Here is a 22,417-nt window from a genome sequence, read left to right on the forward strand (position 1 = left end):
TGCTGAATGTAAAAGTTTGTTACATAGGTATACATGTACTATGGTGGTTTGTTGCACCTATCAACTCCTCATCTAGGTTTTAAGCCCCACATGCATTAGGTATTTGTCCTAATACACTCCCTCCCCTTCGCGCCACCCCACCTGATGTGCCTCAGTGTGTAATGTTTCCCTCCCTGTCTCCATTTGTTCCCATTGTTCAACTCCCACTTATGAATGTTTGCTTTTCTGTTCCTATGTTGCTTTGCTAAGGATGATGGTTTCCAGCTTCATCCACGTCTCTGCAAAATACATGAACTCATTCTTTTGTTATGACTGCATAGTATTCCATGGTGTATATGTGCCACATCTTCTTTATCCAGTCTATCATTGATGGGCATTTGGGTTGGTTCCAAGTCTTTGCTATTGTAAATAGTGCTGTAATAAACATACGTATGCATGTGTCTTTATAGTAGAATTATTTATAATCCTTTGGGTATATACTCAGTAATAGAATTGCTGGGTCAAATGGTATTTCTAATTCTAGATCCTTGAAGAATCACCACACTATCTTCCACAATGGTTGAACTAATTTACACTCCCATCAACAGTGTAAAAGTGTTCCTATTTCTCCATATCATCGCCAGCATCTATTATTTCCACGTTTTAATGATCATCATTCTAATTGGTGTGAGATGGTATCTCATTGTGGTTTTGATTTGCATTTCTCTAACGACCAGTGATGACGAGCTTTTTTCATATGTTTGTTGGCTGCATAAATGACTTCTTTTGACGGGTGTCTGTTGATAAACTTTGCCCATTTTTTTATGAGGTTGTTTTTTTCTTGTAAATTTGTTTAACTTCCTTGTAGATTGTGGATATTAGCCTTTTGTCAGATGGCTAGATTTCTCACTTTTCTCCTTATTTAATCCGGCTAGTGGTCTATTTATTTTGTTAATCTTTTCAAAAGAACAGTTCTTTGATTCAAAGATTTTTTGAAGGGTTTTTCGTGTCTCTGTCTCCTTAAATTCTGCTCTGATCTTACTTACTTCCTCCCCTTCCTTGTGGCATCAATCAGCATTCTGTGTCTAACTAATCAAGTGGGGACTTGGAGAACTTTTCTGTCTGGCACTCTGTGTCTAGCTAAAGGATTGTAAATGAACCAATGAGCACCCTGTCAAAACGGACCAAACAGTTCTCTGAAAAATGGACCAATCAGCAGGATGGGGATGGGGTCAGATAAGGGAATAAAAGCAGGCTGCCCAAGCCAGCAGTTGCAACCCACTCCAGGTTCCCTTCCACACTGTGAAATCTTCATTCTGTCGCTGTTTCCAATAAATCTTGGGGCTGCTCACTGTTTGGGTCCCCACCACCTTTATGAGCTGTAACACTCACCACAAAGGTCTGCAGCTTTCCTCCTAAATCCGGCAAGACCACGAATCCACCGGAAGGAAGAAACTCCAGACACATCTGAACATCAGAAGGAACAAACTCCAGACACACCATCGTTAAGAACTGTAACACTCACCGCGAGGGTCCGCAGCTTCGTTCTTGAAGTCAGTGAGACCAAGAACCCACCAATTCCAGACACAATGGCACAGTCCGTCATGGCTTCCCTTGGCTAGCCTAGGGATGTCCCTGACCCCTTGCACTTCCCATGCAAGGAATGCCCTACCCTGCTTCTGCTCGCCTTCCATGGGCTGCACCCACTGCCTAACCAGTCCCAGTGAGATGAACAGGGTACCTCAGTTGGAAATGCAGAAATCAGAAATCACTCGCCTTCTGCATTAGTTTTGCTGGGAGCTGCAGACCGGAGCTTTTCCTATTCAGCCATCTTACCACATCTGGTAATCCAAACTGTCAAAAAGTTAATGAAATATTGTTTAAGGCAATATGAAGCTATCATTTTATATATTCATATCACAGAACATTAAAGTATACACAGTTTATATTTCTGTATCACAAAGGAAAATTGAGACAGCATGTTCACACGTATCCAGGAAAAATATGACTTGTAATAAGCTCACTGAATGGCGGTAGAGCAGTATGTGCCGGAAATTTTTCAACCTGTAATAATTCAGAAATATCCAAAGTAAATTTAAAAGATTATATAAAACATGCATACAAAATATTCATTATAATATTTATTGTAAAGGAAAATCAAATTAAACAACAAAAATAGTAAAAATTATAGTGTATCCATATAATAGAAGATGAATCTGTGTGGCCTTGTTTTTCAAGCTTGTTAATCACATTGAAAATGCTCAAGTTGGCCGGGCGCGGTGGCTCAAGCCTGTAATCCCAGCACTTTGGGAGGCCGAGACGGGCGGATCACGAGGTCAGGATATCGAGACCATCCTGGCTAACACAGTGAAACCCCGTCTCTACTAAAAATACAAAAACTTAGCCGGGCGAGGTGGCAGGCGCCTGTAGTCCCAGCTACTCGGGAGGCTGAGGCAGGAGAATGGCGTAAACCCGGGAGGCGGAGCTTGCAGTGAGCTGAGATCCGGCCACTGCACTCCAGCCTGGGTGACAGAGCGAGACTCCGTCTCAAAAAAAAAAAAAAAAAAAAAGAAAATGCTCAAGTTAAAATATTTTGTGAGAAGCCGTTGTATCATTCTATTATTTTGTTTTAGATATTTGTATGTATTTATCTGCTTGTAAAAAAAAAATAAATTTTATGTGTTTTCTGAGGTGCTGAAAAGGGTAAAAGTCATTCCAGGACTGCTCCCTCAGAAATTGATTTTACCTTTTAGAGTGGTACAGACACTAGAAAATACATATCAGTAGCGGAGACTTTCCCAAGTAGCAGAAAGCATAAGGGAAGGGAGCCATTTAGATGGCAAAAGGTGATGTGGGATTTGATGTCATCCATCCCCATTCTCATTTAGCATTTAACATGAAAATTTCTTAGCATATTTGATTTGGTTTGATGGAAACATTAAAATATCCAAAGCCTGTGACCTGCCTGGCCCAGGGACAAATTGAAACAGACAAGGACACCGAAGCAAGGATCCAAAGAGAAACATGGAGGAAAATGGATTTGGAATTCACAGAGTGGTTCCGTTAGTATGAGGATTTAACATAAGACCAAGTTTAATCAGAGTTTTGATGGCCAGTGGGGCCAGGATGAAATTTGTATTTATTCAGATGTGTATTAAATAAGCTAAAAGAAAATAAACCAACAAATTTGACGGTGGTTTACTCTGGTTAATGGGATTAGACTAAAATTAAAATGAGAACAAAAATATGTTTCTTTTTTAGTATGCATTTAATGAAAGTTCTATGAAGAATAAAACATTCCTCATAGTAACATTAAGATTAGGAAATTGATATTAATAAAATAGGCTGGAAAATATGAGGAGAGGAAAAAACCCTGTAGGTCAGAACCTTATTAATTCTAAGCCATGCTCTTCATTATGAGTTAAATTTCTCTATTTTCAATTCATTTTCTTTATAATTGAAGTGGCATAAGGATGGCAAACTTTGTCATTGAAACTGTGATGAGGAATATCTAATTAAGCACATTCACAATGTCAATTGCATTCTCAATATTAATAATATAAATGGCCTCAGTGATAAAACAATTGTTGCTTTACAATTGAGAGTGTTAGGTTTCTAATCACCATCACATAAGTATGAACTATTGAACAGATTAAGAGCTCGTGGAAGAAAAAGAAAACAAAAAAGTGTAGTTATTTTCATGTTTATATAAATAAATGACATCCAATACATTTTAAAATGTTTGATATTATGCGCATTGTAATTGTAAAATACAGGTACTATGCAATTAAATATTATTTATTATGCCTTACAGCAATGATTCAGACATTCTTTTCCTTATAGTTTCAGTAATTTACTGACACATTTATTTTCATTTTGATGGATAATACATATAGTTAGAAATGCAATTTCTGGTTTGTGTCTATTCAAATATTGTATAGCTTCCTAATGTTATGACTTTAAATTATTGATTGTTTTTTGTTATACCATCAAAGAAAATAGCACTGGAGCTTTATACAAAGCTCTTTTGGTTCTCTTCTTTTGCAATTGGCTCAGGAGTGCATATATAATTATGGATTCAGTTTATGTTTTATCTTGTTTTCTTAAATCTCTTATAAGGCTTCATTAGAGAACCGACAAAAAACATAAAATTTAAAACTAATCTACTTTAACTTCACCATCTGCTTTATTTCTGTGTTCTATTTCTATCCACCAGTTAAATCTTTTTTTTTTTTTTTTTTTTTTTTTTTTACAATTATCTTCAACAAGAGTGACTTATGTAAACTCACGCTGAAAGAAGTAAAGCTCGAATTAGAATTCCATATGAGTACAATTTGCATTTGGGTAGGATTAAAAGTTTTAAATTTCAGTTGCAACAATTGAAAAATCTAAAGAAAATCTCTCTCTCTCTCTCTCTCTCTCTCTCTCTCTCACTCTTTCATTATGTCTGTCCCTCTCTCCTTGCCTCCCTTCCCCCATTACACACACACACACACACACACACACACACACAGAGGGAGAGAAAGAGAGAGAGAGAGAGGAATTTGAAGGCTCACATAATTAAACTTTGCAGAGAGGAAACCAGGTAAGCTTTTAACCAGAGGCTCAATATTATCATACTTCTCCTTGTTTGCTCTACAATAACAACGATATCATCCTGGAAGTTCCCATAAGAACTCAGACATATTCCTGCTTGAGGCCTTTGTTGTAAGCATTTATACCCAAATTTTCACCCACATTTATTATTCATCAGTTTCTTCATTCTGCATAGGTATTTTCTCAAATGTTACATTCTCAGTTTGTCCTTCTTTAGAAACCCAATCTAAAATGTTAAATACAGTCCTCCCTAGGTATCCGTGGAGTGTTGGTACTAGGGACCCCCACCTACTTGGAAACTTCATGGATGCTCCAGTCTCTTATATTAAAGGATACAGTGTTTGCATATAACCTGTCTACATCCTCCCATATACTTTACATTATCTATAGATTACTTGTAATACCTAACACAAAGTAAATGCTATGTTGTTATACTCTATTTTTAAAGGAATAATGACAAGAAAAAGGAGTCTATATGTGTTTCATACAGAGGCCACCATCAATTGTCTTAAAAAATATTTTCAGCCACAGTTGGTTGAATCCATGGATGCAGAACTCATGGAGATGGAGGGCTAACCACACTCCCATACTCTCATCCAGCCGATAGGCACCATCTCCTCTTTCTTTTTTTTTTTTTTTTTCTTAACAACTAATTGCCATCTGGCTTCCCAGTTTACAACATAGTTCTTCATACATTCTTTTTATTGACTAGATTAGGCTGAAATGTAATCTCTACGAAGAAAGATATATTTGTTTCTTTGTATGATACTAATTGTCTTCTAGGGAAGGAAGAAATATTGCCCTAAAGGCAAATTATGCCAAATGTAGTTGGTGGAACCCTATTTGTAGGGACTCCCTTATAGAAAGTGCACAGACTACATAAACAGACCAGGCGAACTCTTTCTTAGTAAGGAGATAGTCAGAGCTAATTTGACCAAGACTGGAAAGCCAGATTCCATTTTATAGCAATACATAGAATATGGGAAAAGATGCATGTGTTGAAAGGTGTGAACAATTAAGTGATGCATAAAAAAATTGCATTATGGTTTTATGTAAAAAAAATATATATATATATAAAAGTCAATCAAAGAAAGAAGCATTACAGCCAGGCCTGTAATCCAAACTACCAAGGAGGCTGAAATGGAAGGATGGCTTGAGGTCAGGAGTTCGAGACCAGCCTGGAATAGATAGTGAGCTGCAATTTCTATTTTTTTTTTTTTTTCAATCTGTGTGGTCTGGTGGCACATATCCATAGTCCCAGCTACTTGGGAAGCTGGAGTGTGATAATCACTTTGAGCCCAGGAGTTAAGGCTGCAGTGAGCTATGGTTGTGCCACTACACTTCATCCTGGGGTAACAGAGTGAGATCCTGTCTCAAAAAAAAAAAAAAAAAAAGAAAGGAAAACAAGGAAAAGAGAAACAGAGGGAGAAGGAAAGAAAGAAAGAAAGAAAGAAAGAAAGAAAGAAAGAAAGAAAGAAAGAAAGAAAGAAAGAAAGAAAGAAAGAAAGAAAGAAAGAAAGAAAGAAAGAAAGAAAGAAAGAAGAAAGAAAGAAAGAAAGAAAGAAAGAAAGAAAGAAAGAAAGAAAGAAAGAAAGAAAGAAACAGAGAGAGAGAGAAAGGAAGGAAAGATGGAAGGAAGGAAGGAAGGAAGGAAGGAAGGAAGGAAGGAAGGAAGGGAGGGAGGGAGGGAGGGAGGGAGGGAGGAAGGAAGAAGGAAAGAAAAGAAAGAAGCAGCATTGGGTAAGCTAAGTATGTTATGACACTCGAAATATTAGTATACAAAGGTACACAAAATTGCAAAATCTGAAATTCATGCTATGCTGATCTACTAAAGCCTGAATTAAACAGAAATACTGAGACCATCACCTCACCAATTACATTTTAATCTGCCAAAGATAGCTTCTGATTACACCCCAAACCAAATAAACACGCTAATATATTCATTCTTTATCAGTCTTCAGAGACAGTTTATTCAGGCTTAGGGACTAGGTTGTCAGTGCTGTAATATGTGCCGAGAGTCACAGACATCTTTGAAAAGAAATAGTTAGAGTCAAAACCAGGAAGATCCCTGGAGGAATCAAGTGTGATTTTTGCCCTCTAGGTAATATGTGGCAATGTCTAGAGACATTTTTGGTTGTCACAAGTAGAGATCAGGGCTGTTACTAGCGTTTGGCTATAGAGGCCAAGTTTGCTGCTAAGGATCCTACAATGCACAGGAGAGCTTCTTACAGTAAAGCAATATTGAATCCAAAATGCCAGTATTGTTGTGGTTGAAAAATTCTTCCTTAGAGGAAGTTTAGGTTGTAGAAAGTGGAAAATAGTAAGACAAAAGGAAAGATCAAATGCATACAACTTTATGAAAGTTAGGGAACCTAGACTTACAGAAGAAAAACTTCTGTTTCAGACTAGCAGACCATAATAACATGAGATAGATTCCAGATTAGGAAATCTTTTTCTGGTTCATGTGGGCATTGCGTCTGAGAGTTAGGTGCACATATTTGGTTAAGACAAATTGTTTTCTTGTTATTTTTCTTGCTTTGTTGGAACAGACTAAGCACTTTTGGTTCAGAATGGTATATATATAAATTGCTTGGTCACAAACTTTCTTTTCAGTTCTTCCCTCTAAAATGCTAACTTACATTAAATTTGCTTGACTTTTTTCCTCTATGTATATTATTAGACATGTAGGTGAAAAGTTTGAAGGATTTTTGTTAAGTAGAATGAACTTGTGTGATAACAGAGAGCTTGTTCTCCTTCATTTTTAAGAAGAGGGGCAGGGGGAAAGGTAGGATTCCAGATGTATTAAGCATAAAATAACAAAATCAAATAGCCACTGAATTGTTCTGATATAGCTTCAACAATACCACATGATCATGATCCATTTCATTCATGTCCTGGTCTATGCCTTACATCTCCTCTCTTCTCTCTTTTTCATGGACATATTTTCAATGTCTCTCTGAAACAACTTCATTAATTGAGTAGTTTACCTTGCTCTTGTACAGACTCTTGGGAGGGAAGTTGGCTTATGCTTAAAGTACTACTTGAAAGAGAGCAGCATCCTCACACTAGCTGTTCACTTCTAAATATTTTTCATGTGCACATGTTACTGTTTTTCTAGTTCTATGATATATTTTAATAATTTAAATTACTATCATATTTTAAATAAGCAAACAAAAATGTGTTTTTACTTGGAAGAATTATTTCAAATAACATAAGAAGCATCTGTCACAGGATTCGTGTTTAAGTCGTTCTCAAGTGGTGTTATTGCCATAAAATTGTTAGTCATTCAAAGTGGTAGAAACTTTATTTTTGGTCAACCTTAAATAGTATTATCTGGGCCTTTTTGGTTTGTCCTTTCCTAGGCAGCAAGCAATAATAACGTTTCAGATGTGTTCAACTGAGAAAGATTAATAGAAATCAAAGTTACCACGTAACTTCCATTATGTGTGAAGGATTTGATATACAGGAAATTTACCAGTATCTTAATAGATCTAGGATAAAAATAGAAATTAACATAGTTATTCTGTGTCCCTACCCAAATATCATCTTGAATTGTAGTTTCCATAATCCCCATGTGTTATAGGAGGGACCCAGTAGGAGGCAATTGAATCATGGAGGTGGTTACACCCATGTTGCTGTTCTTGTGATAGTGAGTGAGTTCTCACAAGATCTGATGGTTTTTTTAAGGGGCTTTTTTTCCCTTTTGCTCAACACTTCTCCTTCCTGCTGCCATGTGAAAAAGGACGTATCTGCTTCCCCTTTTGCCATGACTGTAAGTTTCCTGAGGCTTTCCTACCCATGCTGAACTGTGAGGTAATTAAACCTCTATCCTTTACAAATTACCCCGTCTCAGGTATGTTTTTATTAGCAGCATGAGAATGGACTGGTACAGAAATGCTCAGGAATTAGTGCTATGCCAAATTTAGCTCTACATACATGATATGTAAATTAACAGATTTCCAATGAGAAGTACTTTAATAATTTCACAAGTTTTCTGTTGATTGGCTACAATGATTGATATTGGCTATACAGTAGGAAATATTTAAAGGAGACCTCTAATAATGAATTCATAAACTTCTTCTCTCACACTTTTAAACTTGATTTTTATGCTAGTATCCACTTATAAGAGTAAGCACCAAAGGAGTTGCAAGTTTATCTTTTATCTTGCTTGTTTTCAGCAGAACTTTTGTAGGTGATAAAGTAAATTAAAATAGCTAAAATATAAGAAGTGACAGATCGAGATTGATTCATTCAAATTAGTGCAATGGTTGTGAATAGTTAAAACATTCATATTTAAAGGGAGCATATAAACATTTTAAATGTCTTAGAGAAACTGAGGATGTCACTATGTCTTTACCAGTGCTGGAACAGGAAAAATAATTGGAAAAAAACTTTTTAAACAAGTTGTATTATTTAAAAATTTGCCTGCTATGCTTAAGAATAAACCATTTGTGAAAGAAAAACAAAATAAGATAGGGTTATTTATGTGAACCTATTTCACATTTTGTTTTGGATCCTTATGAAGCAGCTATTCTACCAATATGTTTATTAACAGGATTTAGAGCCATACTATCTGTACATCTGCTAAGACTCAGTACTTTAGAAGGAGTTTCACAACTATTTGGGAAAGAAACCAGAACATAAACTTTCTTCAACAGTTTCTGGGCATCCAGAGTATGCTGGGCTGAATAATGGTACCCAAATTTTCCTCTTTGTCCCAATTCCCATAACCTATGGACGTTATCTAACACGCAAAAGGGACTTTGCAGATACGTTGAAGATAAGTATCTTGAGATGAAGAGATTATTCTGATTATCAGATGGGGCCTGATATAATCACGAAGGTCCATATTAAAAAGTTGCATACAGAATCAGAGACAGAGAACTTGATATGATAGCAAAGCAGAGATTTGGAGTGTTATCTTTTAAAGTTGAAGGAAGGAAGGAAGGTGCAAGCCAAATAAGATAGGCTACCAATAGAAGCTGAAAAAAACATAAAGAAACAGATTTTCTACTCAGAACCTGCAGAAGCAGCCAGTTTGCTGACATCTTGACTTTACATCAGTAAGACTGATTCCAGATTTCTGACCTCCAGAAATGTTAGAGAATAAATGTTGTTTTATGCCACTACATTTGCAGTGTTTCTGTACAGTAGCAATAAAAAGCAAATTCACAAAGGCTTCAAGAAAATTTATTTGTAACACCAAAGTAAACTTGTTAGCTGAAAATCATTAAAGAAGCTCTCTAACTGAACACATAATTTTGAAACTAAATATGGTGATAGGTCCTCTCTAAAAAACGTATATAAAATACACAAAATAAGTCAATCTAGATTTATTCTTAGCAGTCATTTTTAGTCTTAGCTGAGTTTTAGATCCAACGGAAATAACTGATACAAGTGGATTGGGTGTCGATCGGGAAAAACCAAAAGCAGCAAGATGATTGGTTAGTTGAGTATCTCAGAACAAATGGATTTAAATTTCATTAGTTAAAATTCTGCATTTACCTTGACATGGTTGGCACATTTAGAAGATCCATTTGTCAACTGCTTATGGAAACAGCAGACTTTCACAAATGAGATATTGGCTTGTAACATTTTGCTGTCCCATTTCTAACTCAGGAATAGCCCGTGCTAATGGCATATCCTGTATGTGTACATACTTCACTAATTTATTATCCTCATTAAGACACACTTGAGAATGAAAAAGGATCCTAACAGTTGTTTGGTTGGAGTAACAGGCATTAAACTAGGTTTGGTTTACACAAAAGGCACTAACTGGTGTTCTTCACAATATGAACATCTAATGTTTAGAAATTGGTGTCTACATGATTCTTATGTTATCTTTAACAATTGCAAAGTCATGTTTTCACCTTGTACTCAAAAGTCAACAGAAACACTGATTTAAAAAATAAGGCAATCCATGTTACAAAGTGAGAATCATGCATAATTTACTAGACAGCCAACATTCTGATTGCAGATGTAATCACAGGTATTACAAGAAGCCTATGGACTAAGTAATTTTATTTAGCCTCAGTAAGTTTTGGCAAAATCTTTAGTCACTTGTCTTTAGGGAAAACATCTCTCTAATTCTTTTATAATCTCTTAGTGCTATGTAACTAGTACATCTCATTGAAAGAATATTGAAAATATTACATTATGGAACCTCTCAACTCCAGGCACACAATGTTGAACAAGACAGACCATGATCTTACCTTATGCTTTGTAATAGTCACTCACTGAGAGAGATATATATATATATATATATCTCTTAACTTTAATTGCAAACAAAATAAAAGATAAAAGAGAAACCTAACATCAATTGCTGAAAGTTTAGATTTGAAAATAGTGTCCACCTATTACTGAGGAGGGACTGACCACATATACACACTCCCACAGGGGGAGATATAGGACACAGAGACAGAGATCCACAGGTTAATATTGTCTATCTTTTGCTCAGTTCTTCATAATCATTTCCTATCTAAATCTGGGATCAGGCAGAAAATTATTTCAGGCGTAAGAAGTGCAGGCAGATGGAGGGCCAAAACAGGAATCTTCCCAGATCCTGGAAAAAATATGAGTGAGATTTTTGTTGGTTGTTGCTATCGTATATACTTTGGATAAGCTTACTATTAGCAAATATAGGTCAGTCCTTGAGTATTCTTACTTTTGTTATGAGAACAGAGGAAGGAATTTATTCATTCTTTGTTGGCTACCAAGTTTCCCTAGATTGATAGTTGCCTGAAGTCCTGACTGTTTATTTTTCCAGCTGCTCTTCAGAGTTAGGAAGACTTTTTTTAAGCAATGTATCTCAACTCACAAAAAATCCTTTGACAGTATGCAGATGACCAGAACTCCTTAAAATGAGGTGGAGAGTTTAATTATGCAATTGTACCAAAAATGCTTGATACACACTATCACTCAGATTTTCATCAAAAGAAAAACTTACTTTTCGCATTTGAATAGTGAATTTAGAAATCAGAAGAAACATATTTCATTTTTTTCTAAATTTAGCCACCTCTCCTCTAACTCCATAATATTCTACTTGGCCAAGTACTTGTTTTAATACATGTATCCTATCTCTTTAAGTAAAGATGTTGAGAGCTCCATGGTGTCATCCTGGGTGAAGGAGCTGAACTTTAAAAGTACCCAAATTAACCAAGAAGAGAACATTGTCTGTGAACTATCCGTTAAAATGCCTGATATAAAAGGTAGATGTAAGAAATATCTGAAATAATTATAAAATTACCTAGAATCAAACCCAAAGAGAAGGATATCATAATGAGTCTTAATATTTTTAGTATAGTTCAACTTGATCTCTTTTATGAGGGCCATGGGTTAAAATACATCTGAAGCACATGTCTGTAATGAGTGGACTATCTGAAAAAAAATTTTTCAACTCATGCAAGATTATCATATTTTGAAGTTTTATTCATTTTGTATTTCTGTGTTATTACTCTAGTATATCTGTAAATGTTTCCTATGTAATGACTAATATCATTCTGAAGTTGATTGTTTACTACTCCTTATGGAAGGAAATGTTCTAATCAATGTTCTACCATGAATTGAAAAAAAAAGACATTTAGTTGATTATATTTTTAGTCAAAGCCTGAGAAAAATCATATTACCCTACAGTTTCAAAAATTTGCACAGACAAAATCAAACGATGTAATGTATCAGACATTATTTAATAATTTACGTATGAGAGATATTTAAGAAAAAATATCCAAGAGTTTATTTGGAAAAACAAATTAAAAAATATATAAGGAAACTTTGAAAAACTACCAAAGAAGTACTTGGAATACCAGGTGAAAAAATTAATTATAAAGCCCCAATAATTAAGATATTATGGTAGCACAATAAAAAAGAGAATTACATTAAAATAGAGAAAATCAATGCAAGAATATATTTAAAGTCGTTTTCTGAGTTTATAAACTGAAATCAGTGGAGTAAAGTTTAATTATACAAAAATGATATTGAAAAAATTATAATAAGGTATTTTGAGGGAAAATTTAGTTCACATACACATCTACAATTGGAAAAAATATGTGACACATATATTTAACTGAAGTTTTTAGTTAAATAACAAAATGTAAAATACTGATAGATTGAAGTAATCTAAATAAATGCTACTAAATAAACTTGACTTGTATTAAAAGAATTAAATCATCAATTTTCAATCTAATTTTTAACTAATTATGAAAATTAAAAAGAACATTAAAGTCATTTTTAGTCTGTTAAAGATGTACTCTTCCTGAGATGGCAACGTTATCAAATATATCTGTCTATGCCATGAAAAACAACATCAATCAGAACATTTACAATATTGTGGAAACAAAATGATGTACATTTAAAGGAGTTGAGATTTTTTTTCTATCTTCTGAAATGATTAAATATAACTGTAACAAAAAATGGGTAGAGTCAATGTAGGTTATCTTGAACCTAAAGTTTAATTGCTTCATTAATTGTTTATTTAATATTATGCCACTTTTATAAGAAGTTTGCATTAGCAATTATCTGGGAAGGGAAAATAGGGATTTTGGTTTTCTACAGTCATTTGTTTGTTAGAAGAATGAAACAAATAGATGTTATGTAGCCTATAAGAACAAAAGGAAGATGTAACTACAAAAAGGAAAAAAAAAAGAGTTTTAATATTATTTTAAATCATTAAGGTAATCATTTATCTTCTTTTGCAGCCCATGTTGATCACATTCATTCCTGAAGTTGAATGACATTTGGCATGCAAGTCTATGTAATATGTGAGAGACAATTACAAAGGTTTAATGTCATGGCAAAGGCATTTTTAGCCCAGCAGCTAAAAGTTGATTTAGGACTAAACACAATCAGATCATTTTCATGGTTCTTTGAGACTGCTTGATTTCCTGTTGAAAAGGGTGACTTCACTCTAAAGATTTCCCATAGCTTTTCTTTTTTTGAATTTAAAGTAATGATAAGAGTTTAGTAAGAGACACTGTATTTATAAAGTTTAAAAATGAAAGCCCTTGAGAAAAAATAAATACATCAGAACCAGAGAACAATATAGCACTGGAGAATATTACACTTTGTCTACAGTGATATAAAATACAATATAGAAATTTTTAAATAAAATGTATATATTTAGGAAGGGGAAGAAACTGTCTCCTAAGAAGAAAATACTTTAAGCACCTGTAAAAAAAAATTACATATAAACACATGCACATACATTACATATATAGGCATACATATAAGTGTACACATACATATATGTGTATATATAATAACATATCATGTGTATACATACATATATGTATATATGTAATGTATATGCCTGTGTATATACATTTATACAAACACACATACGCATATATACACATGCACATAAATACATATATGTCAATTTTACTTTACTCCCAAATAGTAACATATATCTAGGTGTGTTTAAATGACACACTCAACTTTCAGCGTCTTGGATTAATGATGTCCTAGAATGTATTGCCTTTAGGAATTGTGAGATTTTCATTGTTTATTTGTGTTCATTTTAAAGTTATATCTAAGAGAACTGGGACAATTTTGTTCTTTTGCTTTCTTTGTGCCATATGTGATTAATAAGTCCCCAGAGCATACTCACAATAAAAACATTTTGAATAAAGAAGTGATCTTGAATAATAGTGATTATCATGTCTTAAAACAAGAAAATTAAATACTTGGTGATGAATTAGCCACATTTTTGTTCTTGTAGTAATACTTTTGAAAATCAAAGAAATCTTTAAAAGGAAATAAATGAAAATAGGGGAAGAGCAGGTTCTCTGGCCATTAGCTGTTGTGAACTTTGATGGGATACTACAGATTGTGAATAATAGTTACTCATATATGTTTTCGAATAGTGTACATTTCTTCACAGTCATGAAACATTCCAATATTTGCTCAATTTCTTGAGTCATTTTCTCATAATTAGAAAATAAGAGGCTTGAGCCCAGGAGACAGAGGTTGTTGCAGTGGGCAGATATAGCACTACTGCATTCCAGCCTGGGCGATGGGAAGAGAGACAGACCTTGTCTTAAAAAAAAAAAAAAAAAAAAAATTAGAACGAACGAACAAAGGAAGGAACAAAGGAAAGAAAAAAGAAAGAAATTCCTGTCAGTCACCTCACAAGTCATTAAATTACATTGATCACTCACGTATCCATATATTAATATTTCTAAAGGAAATTTAGAAATTAGTTAATTATAGTGTCTTTGGTAAAAGGACACATATTCAATAATTTATGGTCACCTACCATTCCTTGAACTCCAGTCACAATTCTATATGTAGAAATATAGATGGCAATATGGAAAAGAATGCCTTTCCTATTTCATGTATAGCCCAATACATGCCTTCATCCAGAATGAAACTACCTCGTAACATTTGTGATTATGTCAACTGCTTCTTCCTTTCTATTCCCATTGTTTGGAATACTGTCTTCTACACAGCACTGACTACACTAAATGGGACTTCTTGGGATGACTGTAAACACACATTAGACTGTGAGCTCAGTGAGATCAAGGATGCTGTCATTAAATTTTGTGTTTCTTTTTAGCATAACAGCTGGAGAAGAGTTGTATTTCAGAGAATATTTGTTGGATTTTCACATTTCTCTAGAATATGGTATGGTCATGGAATTGTCAGCAACTACTGTGATTTATGGAAAAATGTTAAAATAATAACAGGAGACCAAAAAATGATCTCATATAATTTCCCAAACTGCTTGAGAATTATCTGTTAAAATCATATTTCCCTTGATCCCCAGAGAGCCAAAATAGGCCAGCTTTGTTTTTTATTTTGTATTATTTTACCTTTTTTGGTACAGTTCCTAAATTTAGGTGCTACTCAGAAGAGCTAGAGGAAAAATAATGCTATTTTTAGCATTATTTTTATTAATATATAGTTATATTAATAAAACCTTATAGTTATTAATTTAAATAATATATTTGCTATTGATTTTACTTTATTAATTTTCCATAGAAGTGTTTGACTATGAGTGAAAATTGAACATTAATTTATGTAAATTTATCATTGCTTTTTAAAAGATCATTACATTTCTTTCGACTGGGTTGAATACAATATTTTAGAAATAAGCTGTTAATAATGTATTAGTACTTCAGACGGATAAGTGAATAAGTGATGCCAAAGCAAGAAGGTGGTGTCATTAAAACAATAAAACCTCAGAATTATAAGGTTATATGCTTCAAATTTTTAATGATAATAGTTTCTGTGTGTCAATTAAAACTTCCATTGAAAATATTTTTATTGGGGAATAGGGAATAAATTTAAAAATAAAGTAATAATTGATGAGATTTGAAACCTGAGTATAAAGGTTTTATGTCTTAGACCTGTGAGAATTGAGGTGTGTGAGCTGAAAAGAAATCTATACTTTTTATTTCCTTATCTGAAGTATAGAAGTGAATATACAAATATTCTTTCCAGGCTATTAAAAAAACAATGAAATGAATAGAATGAGATAATGCTTTTGAACCCATTTGAACAACAGTGAATTCACATACATGGTAAAATGGCCACACATACAAATACTAAGAAAAAAAAGAAAGAGAGAGAGGTGAGGTATTCCCACTACTAATATCTGAGTATATACAGGAATTTATTTTCATTGTTCTGTATAGTTTTTAAAAACTAACAAATGCTTTAAATAAATATAAATAGAATCACCAGGAAATCCAGATGCTGTAATAATAGGTATATGCCATAATTTCATGATACAGTTTCTTTAAGAAAGAGAAGTTTACAATGCTTAATACATAATGAAAAGTAGGATTTCTAATGGAAATCATTATCTTTCCTAAGAAAGGTTGCTGCTGAAATAAGAAATCAGCATCTAGAGTTGTTTTAAAATCCTCTTCATACTAGCAATCAAAATCAGTTTTCCTTTATGAAATAGAAAAGCCTTAAGGAAAGCAACATTGAATATATTTGGCATATAAAATGATAAATCAGTTAGTTAAGGTTATAAAATTGTTATGAATATGTATTTTGTGTCAATCAAATAAAAAGCACAAAACTTTGATACTGCAAAATTTGCTTATTTCTGATGTGACATGAGATATAAGAAATAGATTACTTTTTACAGACAATTTTCTTGATTCTCTTGTTTCTTTTTACTGTCATTGTGAAACTATTTTATCTTTGTCTTAATTTCACTGTTTGCTTACCAAAATTACTCCTCTCACAAGCTCATTGAGGTTCAAAGTCAGTTCAAGTTTAGTTGTCTAATATGTACCAGTTAATTAGTTCACTGTCAACAGTAAGATAGATGTTTGCTTCCAAAGGCATGCTTGTGTATTCCCAACACTTGTCACCCTACTCAGTAGCAGAAGAAATAGAGGAAATGCTGAATTGATTCCTCTTTTCAATTTTTATACATCGAGTGGGCTGTCAAGTACAGGATAGATTAACACATTGCTATTTTCTTTTTTTTACAATACAATCTTATGTTTTTATTAGAATTAAAAATGCCTAGATGACATAAATGAAAGAAAGATTACACAAGTGTGTGCATGTTAGTATGATTATATCTGTGTGGAAAAATCACTCATAAGAAAGAAAACTAGAAGAAAGTACCTCAAAATATTGACTATAGCTGTTTGGAAAATGAAATCATAAGTGACCTTTTTCCCTTTTAATGAGCCAAATTACAGAAAAGAGAATCTAGTACTTTTATAATAAAAAAATGCATTTTATTGTATTCTATTCCTAATTTTTTTCTCAGAAAGATACACACAACTGTTTTCTAAGACACATTGCTATTTTTCATGTATATTTTTATTAGCAACTTATAAACACCTATTGTTTACTGCAATTAATGTAATTTTTATTTTCTTATAGAAATAAATATGAGCTATACATTTTGTAGTATAAGGTCTAATTTAATACATTTGATAATGAGTTTAGTCTCACCTATAGGTGGAGGAAACTTCTGATAAGCGTGTTAGGTTGGGTTATGCTATGGTAACTAAATACCCCCTCCCCCAACACACACACACACACACACACACACACACACACACACACACACAGAGTTTAGAAACCTACAGCAACAGAGGATCATTTTCCTCTCTTGTGGCATGTCAAATACAGCTCTGCTCCTCATCCTCCTTAATTTCAGAAATAAAGCTTTGAGTGTATAATCTACACTTAGGAAATGTAACCATTCTAATTTCCCTAGGACTGAGTAATTTAGTAGACACAAGACTTTTAGCTTTTAAAAAAGGAAAGTCCCTGGCAAACAGTTAAGTTGATCACCTTAAATTCACCATACCATAATAAGTGAAATTATTTAAATGAAGATAATCCTACTTCTATTTCAGAGGTAAAGTTTGAAATGTATAAATTTCGAGATATATTCCCAGACTACAGAAAATTTTCTGTTAAATGTTTTTCACCTAATCCACAAATTAAATTGAAGATAGTATTTAAAATAAGGATTATTTTAAAGCATCAATTTCAAGTATTAATTGAAATAAATTGAAAAATCAAACTAAGTGAACACTTCCATGTAAACTAACTTCTTTTTAATCTCTTTGGTTCTAAATAAGATTGATGAGAAAAGTTAATATTACCTTATTACCTGAGGTCACTGTGAAACTTAAGATATCTTAACAACAGAGAAGGCCGTCATTCTACTGAAAATTAACTTCATTCTGAAAAAGAGGTCACATTAAAATAACTGAATTCCACAAAGACACCTATCTGGTCACACAAATAACGTTTGCCTCACTTAATTGTCTTTTTATTTAGGTTTACAAAAACTAAAAAAAAAATAGTGTTTTAGCAGGCAATGAGCATTTCACTGTGGAGATGAAATAATTTCTTTTATTAGCAGCATTTTTGAAATTCATAATCAAAAAAAGGAAGTTGATTTACTTAAAAATCATCTTACTTGTATAACATAGAACTTAAGAAAATACTTTGTAGACCCCTGGTCAGTATAATAAATATTTTTTCATAACAATATTACCAAAGTATTGTCATTTGTTTAATATTCTCCACCATACAACAGTTGTCCCTTAGGAATATCAACTGGAAATCTGGTTCATCCAGTAAACCAAAATGGATCTACCAGTATAAAATTAATCAGTAAAAACAGCTGTGGTATATTTTAATGTTTCCCCTTTTCCCTTGGCTTCTAGAAAGGTCAGAACAGTTTAAAGACAAACATTTAGTTTATTCACTCAATAGATGGCATCACTTGAAGCTTAAGAAGCTGCACATGCGTATTATAGACAATGGACAAGAACAAATTAAGAGGGCAAAGGCCAGGAATGTATTTCACATAGCAAGCCAAAAAACACTTGAAGACTAAAAACAAAGCAACACTAGTTACCACTAACCTTAAGAAGATAAATATTATGCATGATTTAGAAGGTAAGAAAGTGAATAAAGCTTTTGTAAATATACAAAAAGAACTTGTGGCCGGGCGCGGTGGCTCAAGCCTGTAATCCCAGCACTTTGGGAGGCCGAGGCGGGCGGATCACAAAGTCAGGAGATCGAGACCACAGTGAAATCCCGTCTCTACTAAAAATACAAAAAATTAGCCGGGCGCCGTGGCGGGCGCCTGTAGTCCTAGCTACTCAGGAGGCTGAGGCAGGATGCAGTGAGCCGAGATCGCGCCACTGCACTCCAGCCTGGGCAACAGCGTGAGACTCCGTCTCAAAAAAAAAAAAAAAAAAAAGAACTTGTACACTGCTCAAAAGGCCTTTCTCTCGAACCTCTGCAGAAATGATGAGCGTCTCAGCAACATGATGAAAGTGAACAAAGTTAATACTGATGAAGCTTCAAGATTAACGGCTCAGTTGTAATACAGCAGTGATGCATCTAATTCCTCCAAAAGACTGTTAAGTTAAATGTTTTACACAAAAAGTGCCTCCACTCTTCCTTCTCACCATCATACTTTACTTATATTAACTTGCTTTAAAAGTTATATTCTATATCTATTTTCATGTTGGTGCTGTGAAATGTGTGTGTGTGTGTGTTTGTGTGTGTGTGTGTGTGTGTGTGTGTGTGTGTATCTGCATCCTCACATGAACACACAAGGTATAAATGAGAGGTTGGAATCAGAGATAGACCTATATGACAATATTCCTCACCTCTACATATGGCTTAAATAAATTGCTCTTTTAAATTAACTGTTCTTAACATTAAGGTTGTTATGTTAGAGGATAATGTCCTGGTGTTGCAATAAGTTTTAAAAGGTATTAAGAGCTGCAATCACAAATAACTCCCTCTAAATCCAAACTTTATCTAAAGTTATAATATCTTCATAGTGTCCTTATTCAGTATAGAAGGGTATAAGGACAGATACGTTGTTCAGACACGCCTTGAAATATATCCTCGGTGACTTTGTTTTTTCATTAAGCAAAGTCAGAAGTCAAATGTGGTCTTCAGGTTAAAGTAGTAGGAAGAATACCACAGCACCCCTGTGAGCAGGGATTCATATTATTTTTGTTGTTTTTCCTGGCATCTGTCATTGCTCCTTAACGGCCCTTCTCTCTCAAGGTTATTACAGAATATTTAATGTCTCATTTTTTAATGATTCCTTAACTCCTGAGTGGCAGAAACAGGGATTCATATCTTTGATCCTGCTTCTTCTGGTATTCTTAGTTTAAAAAACAAACAAACAAGAACAAAAGCAATTTCAGACAAAACATAACAACTTAGACAGGGCTTAATTCAAATTTAGTTTTTGTTGTTGCTGTTTGTTAATTTTTTTGCCATAGAAGACATGATTTTATTCCTTGTTATTGCTAAATAGTATTCCATTGTGTGTATGTATATGTATGTGTATGTGTGTATAAATAATTTTCTTTATCCAGTCATCAATTGGTGGACACTTAGGTTGATTCCACATTTTTGTTATCATGAATAATGAATCAATAAACATACTTGTGCTGGTATCTTTTTTATATAATGATTTCTTTTCCTTTGGGTAGATATCCAGCAGTGCGATTGCTGGTTCAAATCACAGTTCTGTTTTTAGTTCTCTGAAAAATTTCCATACTATTTTCCATAGCAGTTGTACTAATTTACATTCCCATCAATGGAGTGCATGAGCATTCCATTTCTCTGCATCTTCACCAACATCTATTTTTTTTTTGACTTTTTAATAATGACCACTCTGATTGGTATAAGATGATGCCCCATTGTGGTTTTAATTTGCATGTCTCTGATGATTTGTGATGTTGAGCATTATTTCATACGTCGGCTGGCTATTTGTATGTCTTTTTTGAAAAATGCCTATTCATGTTGTTTGTCCACTTTTTAATTGGGTTATTTGGTTGTATTTTGAAGTTGTTGAGTTGCTTGAATTCCTTGTAAATTCTGGATTTTAGTCTGCTGTTGGATGCATAATTTGCAAATATTTTCTCCCAATCTGAAGGTTGTCTGTTCACTTTATTGATTATTTATTTTGCTGTGCAGAAGCATTTTAGGTTAATCAAGTCCTATTTGTTTATTTTTGTTTTAGTTTCTTCTACTCTGAGATCTCAATCATGAGTTGTCTTCCTAGGCCAATGTCCAGAAGAGGATATTCTTAAATTATTTCTTAATTTTTATTTCAATACTCTTTGGGGTACAGGTGGCTTTTAGTTACATTAATAAGTTCTTTAGTGGTGATTTCTTAGTTTTGGTAGACCAGTCACCCAAGCAGTGTACACTGTACTCAATATGCAGGGGACTCAGAGGGAAGGGTGAGAGGGGGATGAGAGATAAAACTGTCTACTGTTTTGTTAAGTTTTAAGTGAAGAAATGACTCTATAGGATCCTATCAATATGAATAATGTACTATTCTGCTAAGTTTATTTTGTACAGTCATATATTCAGAATTCATTAGGCCTTCATATTTTCTATCACAATGAGGACCCAAATCCAATAAAGGCAATCTCCACTGACAGTGAAGATTGGTTAATGCCATTTGTAGAGTTCAACATTTGATGTCTCAGTATAAAAGTCATGGGTTAAAGCTTTTGATCATCTCACAGCTTGGAAATACATCATACAATTGTATTATTTTGGTAGTCATTTAATATTACTAAATGATAATTATTTTTTTAAATTATTACTTTTTTTTTTTTTTTTTTGAGACAAAGTCTTATTCTGTAGCCCAGGCTGGAGTGAAGTGGTGTGATCTCAGCTCAATGCAATGTCTGCCTCCCAGGTTCAAGCGATTATCCTGCCTCAGACGTCAGAGAAGGTGGGATTACAGGCACGTGCCACTGCACCTGGCTAATTTTTTGTATTTTTAGTAGAGACAGGGTTTCAGCATGTTGGCCAGGCTGGTCTTGAATTCCTGACCTCAGGTAATCCACCTGCCTCGGCCTCCCAAAGTGTGCTAGGATTACAGGCATGAGGCACCACACCTGGCTTTTTTTTTTTTTTTTTTTTTTTTTTTTTTTTTTTTTACCTCGCCTTTAGTGTTGACTCATACTTTAGGGTTGTTGTGCAATTAGGAAATTGTGATTGCAAATCCAGGTAGACCACCATGACTTGAAACAGAACAATGCTTACTTAGTGTAGTAATTTCATTAATGGAACTGTTAGATTCCTTGTACTGCATGTCTCAGCTGTGCTTTTCTCTGCCTAATTCAAGGGAGATTTGTTAATCAAAAACATGGAGAAGTAGAAATAATTGAGGGGTATGCTCTAAAGAGAATGCATAGCCCTAGTTTGTCTCTAGGGCTTAGATTTCATGCTGGTTGATGTCTTCCTAATACCTAAGTAGTGTAACATGTACTAAAACTTAGTGATGACCTCAATGTGACCTAAAATGGTTTACATTTAGTTAGTTCAGTTGTGGATATAACTATATATGATTTTTGTA

General features: G+C 33.8%; 1 protein-coding gene across 1 annotated transcript in view; it reads left to right on the forward strand.

Moving 5' to 3' along the window:
• Positions 1 to 22,417, forward strand: part of LOC105479505 (eyes shut homolog) — a 162,493-nt gene that overhangs the window by 118,210 nt on the left and 21,866 nt on the right. The gene's annotated exons all lie outside the window — the stretch shown is intronic.

The sequence above is a fragment of the Macaca nemestrina genome, chromosome 5, assembly GCF_043159975.1.
Source record: "Macaca nemestrina isolate mMacNem1 chromosome 5, mMacNem.hap1, whole genome shotgun sequence".
NCBI lineage: Eukaryota > Metazoa > Chordata > Mammalia > Primates > Cercopithecidae > Macaca > Macaca nemestrina.